This window comes from Uranotaenia lowii, chromosome 2 (assembly GCF_029784155.1).
Source record: "Uranotaenia lowii strain MFRU-FL chromosome 2, ASM2978415v1, whole genome shotgun sequence".
In the NCBI taxonomy this organism is placed as follows: domain Eukaryota; kingdom Metazoa; phylum Arthropoda; class Insecta; order Diptera; family Culicidae; genus Uranotaenia; species Uranotaenia lowii.
In genome coordinates this window covers 315,954,284-315,961,579 of record NC_073692.1, presented here as the reverse complement: position 1 = coordinate 315,961,579, position 7,296 = coordinate 315,954,284, and the positions used below count along the sequence as shown (strand labels likewise).

General features: G+C 39.0%; 1 long non-coding RNA gene across 1 annotated transcript; it reads right to left on the bottom strand.

The window, feature by feature from the left end:
* Positions 1-2,555: 2,555 nt before the first annotated feature.
* Positions 2,556-2,957, bottom strand: LOC129746096 (uncharacterized). The gene is made up of 2 exons (XR_008737233.1): positions 2,891-2,957; positions 2,556-2,818 (listed from the first exon to the last, which is right to left on the bottom strand). It is a non-coding gene; the product is annotated as an uncharacterized LOC129746096 (long non-coding RNA).
* Between the last annotated feature and the right edge of the window lie 4,339 nt (positions 2,958-7,296).

Below are 7,296 nucleotides of genomic sequence, written 5' to 3'. Positions count from 1 at the left end.
CAGGCGTAGTTAGAATCGTTTTTTGGTCGAACAAGGTAAATAGCGTAATGTTGGCTTTAAATAGTCATTTTTAATTCCTTCTTGGAATCAACAATAAAAATAATCGATATTTTTAATTTAAAACTAGCTCACCCGGTGTGCGTTGCAAATACCTTCCAGAAATGAATGAAAATTTAAGAAATTATTTAAATTTTGTTTGGTGTTATAAGTGGTCGGTTTATGCCAAAAAACTTGTATGAAGCGTTCCTTTCCCCTATCCATCCGCAAAAGCTGGAAAGGGGTAAGGATCCATTTTTTTCGAAATCAAAAACTCTCATATCAAATTTGGTTATATTGGTTGATAAGTTTTAAGCAATACATCAATATTTATATGAATCCCCCTCCGTCCCTCTCCTCATCACACTGCAAGGCAGAGGGGGCTGCAAATTTCCATAGAAACATACCTTGTACATCAATACCTTCCCATGCCCAATTTAGATCCATATGCTTTAAAAGGTTTCCAACTATGCTGGAAAAATGTAAAGGAGCCCCCTCCCCCTTTTCTATCTCTTCACATAAAAAAGTGGAGGGTATAAAATATTCATAGAACCCTTTCTTGTACCCAAATAATCCTCCAAGCCAAATTTGGTTCCATTTTCTAGAATAGTTCTAAAGTTATGCAATGAAAAATGTATAGAAGCCAACCCCCTCCCAGCCTTTATTCCCATTAAAAAAGAGAGGAGTCAAAAATAACCATAGAAACATTTCTTGTGTTCCAATTCCCTCCCATTCCAAATTTGGTTCCAGTATCTTGATAAGTTCTCGAGTTATGTAAAAAATTTTAAGGTACGCCCCTCCGCCCTTCCTATCTCCTCACTGAAAGAAGGGAGGGATACCTTATATTCGTAGAAGCATTCCTTGTACCCAAATACCACCACATGCCAAATTTGATATCATTTGCTTGATTGGTTTTCGAGTTCTGAAGTCTTTTGTTCGGGAGGCCCCTCATCGTCTTCATGAGAGAGGGAAGGGTCTCTTACCATAATAGGAACCCTCCCCTGCCTTTAATACCTCCACCTGCCAAGTTTCACGCAAATCGGTTCAGTAGTTTTCGAGTCTATATATAGGAATTATTTTTATATACAGTACCGTTCATAATTGTATATGAACTTACATAACTTTTTATAGTGATGAAATTTTTTGATCAAATTTTTCGCGTTATAAAGATCCAATATCACACTATTATATCACAAAATTTTAGCTTTCTAGAGTTTGTGTGGCCTAAGATACAGTAATTCTACGAAAATCGGACTTTTTGGACTTTTACCATTCAAACCGCATATTTAAGTTCATGTCTGAAAGATTGCACTTCGCGTTACTTTTGATCCCATCGATAGAACTTTTCAAAAACTTGAGACATGTTAGCATTATATTTCAACAATCACTCTGCAAAATTTCAATAAAAAATGTAGCGTAGTTTCTGAGATATTGCAGTTTGGATGGTAAAAGTCCTAAAAGTCCGATTTTCGTAGAATTACTGTACATCAGGCCACACCAACTCTAGAAAGAAATTTTGTGATATAATAGTGTGAAATTGTATCTATCTTACGCAGAAAATTTGATCAAAAAATATCATCAGAGTTAAAAGTTATGTAAGTTCAAAGTCGAAGTGACAGTACGCGTGCTTTCAATGTCTATACAATTATGAATGGTACTGTATATAGATATAAATTAAAAATCAACACAGATGACCACATTTGTACTGAAAATTCTATCCCAAACAACTTTACCCAAGACCCAAAAACGATTCCAACTACGCCTGGAAAGATATTCGCATTTTAGTGAAGCGCAATTGAAAAAAAAACTTTAAAAACATGGAAAAATTTCAATCAGTCTAATAAAGTTTTAGAAAATTGCCAGTAACTTTTCAGGATCAACTCAAATCTTTTTTTAGTCTTCGACAAAGTTGTCGGGCATGAAATTTTCTATAAAGTCATTGAACTGAGTGATTGTCATAAAAAATGTTGTCAGAAAAATCTATGGTCATAGAACATAAGGTCAAAAAATCCCATTGGAAATCTAATGCAAATTGACTTAAAATTTAAAAATCGCTCTAATTTCAAAAAAGCCCGATGAAACATTTCCAAATTTTCAGGATAGATGCCTGAATACTATATCTTTCGAATGTCGAGTGCCGTTTAAGTGGTCATTTTTATTTTTTAATAACGTATTTTGGCACACCGTGACGGAGTTTTAGGGCCTTCTTTGAACTCCGATTTCCCCTATATTTTCATAACATTCCAGAAAAACACTGGTTTGGACGACAACATTTTGAGTTAAAACAGACCTCGAGGAATCAAACGAAGTCTGTTTGCGCTACCACATGCAACGAAAAATGGAGTTATGGCTGATTTTCCTTTCAACTCCTCCATATTTTTCAATTAATCATGAGAAAAGCAAGTTCGGACTTGAAAATTTTTAACCAGATTAGTAAGACTTATCTTGTGTGATTTTTCCCAAAGAATTAAATGCAGGCTGTTAGAGCCACCATGATGATACAAAGTATAAAACAAACATTAAATTTTGAATATTATTTTTTATTAGTGTTTAACAAGTTCAAAACAAGTGCAGCTTCAACACAATTCTTTAAACCAGATCAACCAGCAAGAGCCTGGATGATCGCCTGCAGGATCGGAGCGGTTGTTGGCACAGTTGGGACAGTTGGATAAGTCGGATAAGTCGGATAAGTTGAATAAGTAGGATAATACGGATACCGGTAGCCTCCGTACGAGCCACAGGAATACTGAGGATGGGCCTCTGCCACCAGAACCATCGCAACCTGGAAGGGATGAAACCATTTCAGTAGTTCAATCAAGGTGATTTAAAATCGTTAAAATAGAGAAATACTTACAGCGACAAACAAAAGTGCGAACATTTTCATCATCTTGAGCGTTGTTTCACTGGAGATCGTTGCGATTCGAATTGATGCATGATGCCAACCTTGGCAGTATTTATATCAAAAAGACCAAACAACTTCAACAATGGTTTGTTTTTTTAGGAATTTTCAACTGTCTGGCTTCTGTTTTTTCTACACTTGGCATAAAGCTTACGTCAAACCGTTTTTGCAAAAATAAAACGTACCTACTTTCTGACATTGACCTTCATTGTTCTAATTAAAGTGAACCATTTTAGATAGACTGATCAAAAGCAGACCAACGGGAAAGGAATGTAGTTTTCAAAGAAAAAAAATTGGCTCGTGTCATGTTTTCAATTTTGAGACATGTGAACTTCCTTATTGTTGTAGGTTTCATAAATATTTTTATTTTACCAATTTTTAAAAACTCTAACTATTATCAATTAACTTATTCATTTTCTTGGCGTTTATGTAAGTTTTTTTTCAGGGAACTGAAATGATGGGAGAAAATTCGTCAATGATCACACAAATTGTGCAGCCATTGATTGAATTTGTGGTAATTTGTGGCAATTTGTTGGAGAAAATTAGGAGGTTTGAGTTCATATGAGAGAAACCAGTGGTCAGAGTCAGTGAAAATGTAATAATTTTTGCAAATTGTTGCAATTTGTGAAGCAGTTGTGGAATTTTGACCATTACCACTCCAAATGCAAAGAACCCAAGCAACCAAAAGTCTCGATAAAAAGGTCGAACACAGCTTAATCAGCATAATCAATGTGCTTAAGTTCGTTTTATTCAGCCCAAAATTTAAGTTCTTATTGAAACTTTGAAGTTCCATTACAGATCTGAACGGCCTTCTATTCAGCCCACAAGTAAACGTTTAATCAGCGAAAACAAAAAATTAATCTCCTCTCCTCTCTTACTTTGGTCATCACCAGCCCATGTGGTGCTGCCAATTTCTCGGCAGCCATCTTTATTCCTCCCATCACCTCCCCCAATTGATCTTACTTATCATTCTGGGTGCTTAGTCTATTGGCTGTTATCAAGGTTTCCCCAAGAGACATGCAAACTAGTTACCGGGACGGAACATAACTTTTCCCTTAACCTCTAGCCGTTTCTGGGATTAAGGGTTTTTTTTTTATTTTTCAAAATTACACATTCGCCTTAAAGATCGTCATAAAAATGATCATTAAAAAAAATAACAACGCCGAACATTGAACAGCATTGAACAAGTTTACGATGGAAGCTTCGCGAATGCCCTCTCCTTTCAAAGAAAAAAAATCTTCTAGTAATGAAACAATTTACTTGTTTCTTAAATACAATACCTAATTCGTCTTCTAAAATTGACGTCAGCTAGTTTCGTAACCAAACATGAATTCTTGCTAAGCTTCAAATTTCAAAACAACTTATCAAACCCAGAGGACTGACAAAAAACAGTCCTTCGATACGATGTCTACGCAGCCTCGAGTATAAAAGTGACCTTCATTTAGCATCAGTTTATCAGTTGTGCTCTGTTCGCTTACCGTCCACAAATAACCCAAAATGGCAAAATTGTTCGTGCTTTGCATCGTCGCCGTAAGTTTCTACATATCGTTGAGGCAATTTAAACGCCTTCAAGCTAACTTGTAATCTTTCTACAGGTGGGAATGTTCCTGGCGATTGAGGCCCATCCCCAGTGGTGGTCTCCATTCGGTTCTTACGGTGGATATTGTGGAGGTTATCAACAGCCTCCTCCACCACCTCCAGCCCCAGCACCAGCACCACTGCCTCTGCCGACACTGCCTCCATTGAACACAACTGCTCTCGCTAATGTAACGGCAGCCATTTCAACCCAATTCCCAGTCCTTGGGGCCATTCTTACACAGTTGTTGGCTGGATAAATGAATGGTTTATCTTAAATCCTTAACTTGTTGAATAAATTTTGGTTGCTTAAGTTTATCAAATCTGACTGTTTCTGTTTGGTTATTAGATCTTAATTCCCTTTATTGAGGTTAAACCCTTAGAAGCCCATGGCCAAAATAAAATCACCCAGCTGTATCTCTCAATTCCCTGGGCCGGATTTCACCGAAAATTTGTTTTTGATTTACTCATTATTTTGCGATTGAACCATTTGTCAACCATATATTTTGAAATTTTAAGCTACAAAATGAAACGTAGAGGCAACTTTTTTTTTGTAAGATTGTCTTTAATTTGCCCTACTATGCTTTATTTTCCACGTCCAAATGGTTATGAATTTAGTATTTGCTGCATTTTTGAGCTTCTAAATTATTCATTTTCCATGTTTCGATGTCCTTTTTGGTACCACCATCAGTTGTAATCTGGCTACCAAGATACTGGAAGCACTCCACTTTCTCAACTTGTTGCCCAGCTACCATGAAACTGGAGGGATTTCCTGTGTTCATTTCCATCGACTTGGTCTTTCCGACATTGACTTTGAGACCTGTTGCCTTGGAGCCGAAAGTAAGGTTGTCGAGTTTGCTCTGCATATCCGGTTGTGTTTGGGCGAGCAAAACAATATCGTCAGCCAGGTTTTGGTCGTTCAGTTGCTCCATTGTTGAAGGATTCCACGGCAATCCTCGGTTCGGTGCACAGTCGATCGATCCAGTTAGAATCTCGTCCAATACGATTATAAAAAGCAGCGGTGATAAGATATATCCCTGTCTCACTCCAGCTGTTACCGAGATTGGATCAGACAAGACACCGTCGTGCAAGACCTTCCACGATAATGCCTCGTACTGTGCCTCGATGAGATGGACTATTTTCTCTGGGACTCCTCGTCGTCTTGGAGCCTCCCAGATGTGTTCATGGTTAAGTCGGTCGAATGCTTTTTCGAAATCAACGAACACCAGCAAAAGAGAGTCCTGGAATTCGTTGATTTGTTCCAGTATGATTCGCAGCGTTGTGATGTGGTCCACACATGATCGTCTGGATCGAAATTCAGCGTTTTGCCTTCGGAGTGTAGCGTCGATTCTCTCCTGGATCCTGTTCAGGATCAGAGTACTTTGAGGGTTGTACAGATCAACGTTATGCCTCGCCAGTTACCACACTTGTCGGGTCCCCTTTCTTTGGGACCTTTACGAGGATACCCTGCATCCATTCGGCCGGGAATGTTGCAGTATCCCAGATCTCAGCGAAAAGATGGTGCAACATTTGTGCTGCCAGGACAGGGTAGGTTTTGAGCATTTCAGCAGGGATGCAATCGATCCCAGGTGCTTTGTTGGATTTCATGTCTTTGATTGCCGCTTCTATTTCAGCCAGCGAGGGCGCTTCCGAGTTGACGCCATAATTGCGACTTACTGTTGGCGCTTCGAGCTGCGTGTTCTGTTGGCCATCGCTATTCATGACTCGGAAGAGTTGTTCGAAGGGCTCAGGCTATCGTTTGAGCTGATATGTTCGATCTGCTGCGCGGTCTCTTAGCTGCATTCTGTAACCGTTCGTTACATAATCTATATGTTTTTTTGTTAGTGCCGTTTAAATCATTAAGTGAACGTTCAAACTGCTAAATTTTGTCAGTTAGTTCGTTCGAAATTGTAATTACTTTAGCTTGGCTAATTGTATTGAGTTAGGGATATCAGGTCCAAAAATTGTTAACACACTTCACAGAAAACACACGTGGGACTAAAGAAAATTGTCGGAGTAAAGAAAAGTGTGGAACATGGGTGTGAGACTTGTTCAACCCTGCATCAGCAACACCCCCATTTTGAATTTGAATCTGGCGGGTTAAATTGCTTTACTCGGCCATTTGAATCTAGGCGGCGAGTGTGATGAAATGTTATAGTGGAGTTGTGAGTTTCAGAAGAAGTTGTATCGAAGGTGGAAATTGGTTTGGAAGTACATAGCTGGCTGATCGATACATTCAGGTATGCCTTGCTAAAACCACATGGAGTGCAGGGGAAATATAGAAAAATTCGATGTAATTGCTAATTACATCTTAATATTGTCTGTCTACAGGACCTTTTATCTTGATCATAATACTCACCGATGACACTCCTACGGCCTAACGAACTCTAGGGTTCGTTACGTCGAACCCGTAAAGGATCATCGACATCCTCTGGTCTGCGGGCCATAAATATTAAGGAGGATTCCCTCGGACCGAAATAGGTCATAATTATCAAGGAGGGCCTCTCTCGGTCTGACCAATCGGTCCTTGCGTGGGTCAGCTGATCCCGTCTACGAGAGAAGCCGAAACTCCACGCGACTAGATCCAAAAGTTTTTACCGGACTGGTCATACCCACCCCATAGTTCCGTGACAATTTTCCATTGTGCACGGCAGAGCGTCGAACGAGCTGATCAGCCATTTTATGTGAGCGGAATCATCGGAGTCAATGGAAGCGACGGTACGTACCGAAGAAGAAAAGTTTGCGCAAACACACCCCACACACATACACTAAACAATAAACACAAA